Genomic DNA, 3,557 nt, shown 5'->3' on the forward strand with positions numbered 1-3,557 from the left:
TCCCAAACTTAACATCTGAATTTTTTTTTGAAAGTTTAAAATTTCAAAATATTAAAATTAAAAAAAATATTTTATCTAAAGTTTTTGATACATATAAATCATAATTTTCTGAAAGTTCAAAATTTCAAAATATTAAAATTAAAAATATATTTTATCTGAAATTATGGACAAATATAAACCATTGGCCGGAAGATGATTTAGAGAATATAACATTTTTCCCTTGGTATTATAGAGAAGTAAGATTCCAATTTGCAAGCTCATCTTGGTTCCAATTCCTTTGCAAATATAATAACCATAGTTGTTACCACAGCTTGGCTCACAATTCAATGGAGAAACCTCACATAGCAGTAGTTCCCAGTGCGGGCTTCACCCATCTGGTCCCAATTCTCGAGTTCTCCAAACGACTTCTTCATCTCCACCCAGAATTTCACATCACATGCTTCATTCCCTCAGTTGGATCAACCCCACCTTCCTCCAAAGCTTACCTTCAAAGCCTTCCACCAACCATAACTTCCATTTTCCTTCCCCACATAACCCTTGACCATTTGCCAGATACCACTACCCTTGCACTCCAAATTGAATCCTCGGTGGATCTCTCTCTACCCCACATAAGGCATGAATTGAAGTCCCTATGTTCAAGAGCCAAGGTTGTAGCTTTGGTTGTGGATGTTTTTGCAAATGGAGCATTGGAGATAGGTAGGGAACTCAACCTCTTTTCTTACATGTACCTCCCACAATCTGCTATGTTGCTTTCTTTGTACTTCTACTCATCAAAACTAGATGAGATACTTTTTTCTGAGTCTAGGGACCCACAAGAGCCTATAAAGATTCCTGGTTGTGTTCCTATTCCTAGCAGAGATCTCCCTATCCCTTTTCAACATCTATCTAGCATAGGTTACAAGGGGTTTCTTGAGCGTGCCAAAAGATTTGATGTTGCTGATGGTATCTTTATGAATACCTTCTTAGAATTGGAATCAGAGGCAATAAGAACTTTGCAAGAAGAGGACAAAGGGAAGCCTAAGGTGTATCCTGTTGGACCCATTATTCAGATGGGGTCAATTGGTCATGAAGATGGGGTGGCGTGTTTAACATGGTTGGATAAGCAAGAACCAAAATCTGTTTTGTATGTGTCCTTTGGAAGTGGTGGCACACTTTCTCAAGACCAAGTCAATGAACTAGCCTTTGGGTTGGAAATGAGTGGTCAAAAATTTCTTTGGGTTATGAGAGCCCCTAGCAGTGTGCCAAGTTCTGCTTACCTTGGTGCTGAAGCTAATGATCCTCTAAACTTTTTGCCCCATGGTTTCTTGGAGAGAACCAAGAAGCAAGGGTTGGTTGTGCCTAATTGGGCCCCTCAGATTGAAGTTCTTGGTCATGGTTCAACTGGGGGGTTCGTATCTCACTGTGGTTGGAACTCGGTGCTTGAAAGTGTTGTGAAGGGTGTGCCAGTGATAGCATGGCCACTCTTTGCTGAGCAGAGCCTTAATGCAGTGATGCTAACTGATGATGTGAAAGTGGCACTAAGACCAAAAGTTAATGAAAGTGGATTGGTTGAAAGAGAAGAAATTGCTAGAGTTGTAAGAGGGTTGATGGAAGATAATGAAGGCATGGAGATTCGGAAGAGAATGGAACAATTGAAGATTGCTGCTTCTAATGCAATAAAAGAAGATGGTTCATCTACAAAGACTCTGTTAGAGTGGCCACGAGTTTAAGAGTCTTTTAGCAAGTCAAAAACAAAATTTCAATAGGGGTTCTGCTTTTGTTTCCTGTACTACTTTTTCTTTTCCTTTTCCACTTATCTCATTTTACAATTGCGAGTTTTAAGAATTTAGTTAAGTAATTAATGAATAATATTTTAATTAGAAATTATAGTTGGTTGCATTAGAAATTAACTAAATGTGTTAATGACATTTTACTATAAACAGAAATAGTTTTAATTCTTTGACTAATGTTTGTAAGGGACACTTAAACATTCTCTTGTACTAGTCATTTGCATAATTTTTTAGCAACATTCTTAATGACCCTAATACTCTTATAAAAAAAAAACTTTAAACGTTTTCTATAGTAAAAAATAAAGAAAAAGAAATACAAGATTAAGGAGGTGTGACATCAAATCAAATTCATTAATAGTGTGTTTGGATGGAGAATTTAAATGGAGTAATTCATTCATTTGAAGAATTTTAAATTCTTTGAGGTGAAATACCTTGTTTAGATTGAGAATTTATAAGGAATTTGAAATTCAAGCATTTGTGAAATTCATTGAAATAGTAGAATTTCAAATTCTTCCAAAAAAGTAAGAATTTGAAATTCCTCATATTTTTTTTCTTATTATTTTACTTATATTTTTATCTTATCTCTTATTTCTTCATATTTTAATTATTGAATATTCAAAAATATTTTTAAAATTATTAAATATTATTTAATATTAATTTTTAAAATTATTAAATTTTTCAAAATTAGCTAATATTTATTTTTATAAAATTTAATTTAAGAATCTCGACATATAAATATATTTTTAAAATCAAATTTACCATGGTGGAATCAAATTATCATATCTAACCCAACAATTTAAAATTTGAGAAATTTGAATTGAGTTACCGAACAAAATATTTTAAGAATGATGGAAATTGAAATCAAAGTAATTCAAATACCAAGAATTTAAAATTCATTGAATTTGTAAAATTCCTCATCCAAACACACCATAAAGATAACGACGTTTAGTAAAATCTTTCAAACAAGTTAAAATCCTTTCTGTGAATCAATCGTCTAATGAAATCACTTCAAGAGAACCAATTTTGTCCGCGACACGGACAACCTAGCCCACACAGGATCTTGAAAATTAGAAAATAATGCAATGACAACTTTAGAATAGGCTTCAAACTTCAAATTTAGAATAGCCCATGCCTCCTTTAGGAATGATCTTCCAAAGTTAGAGTTGGTATTGGATGGATTTAATAATTATTTTTATTTTATCTTTTTAATATGAGTAATCTTTTTCATTGAAGGTTGTAGACCTTATAAGAGAAACCCCTTTTAGTAAGTATTGTCCTTCGCTATTTGTCATCTTAGGATCTTTTCCTTTGACATTATTAGGTGTTCAATTCGATCAAAGGTTGAGCTCTAATACTAGCTATGAAGAAAAGAGAAATACTAGCAAGGAGTTGAATAGTGTAACTAAAAAACTCTCACTTTTTGTAGAGCAATAAAGTAGTAACGTAACAGAAATAAGAGGGTAGACGAAGTAAAGAATGAACTCAGAGATTTATATTAGTTCATCTCAACCACCAAGACTATGTCCAATTCTTGATCCAACCAGATCAAATTAAACTATCTTATCAAAGATACAAGTATTCTTTTCCAAGTTACTTTTGGTTTAACTCTAAGTATTCTTTGAATTGTCTCTTCAATCAATCTACCCAAGAATTATTTTTACACAAAGTCTCTCTAGGCTCCAACACCAAGTATTTTTTTATAGTCAAGCCTCTCCAGACTCAAACAACTAATATTTTTTTATAGTCAAGTCTTTCCAAGCTCAAACCCAATAACTTAAAGTTACAAAG

At 32.9% G+C, this 3,557-nt stretch overlaps 1 pseudogene; it reads left to right on the top strand.

Moving 5' to 3' along the window:
- Positions 1-223: 223 nt before the first annotated feature.
- On the top strand, positions 224-1,863 carry LOC109790861 (hydroquinone glucosyltransferase pseudogene; annotated as a pseudogene).
- The last annotated feature ends 1,694 nt before the right edge of the window (positions 1,864-3,557 follow it).

This window comes from Cajanus cajan, chromosome 4, assembly GCF_000230855.2.
Source record: "Cajanus cajan strain Asha chromosome 4, NIPB_CcT2T_4, whole genome shotgun sequence".
Classification (NCBI taxonomy): domain Eukaryota; kingdom Viridiplantae; phylum Streptophyta; class Magnoliopsida; order Fabales; family Fabaceae; genus Cajanus; species Cajanus cajan.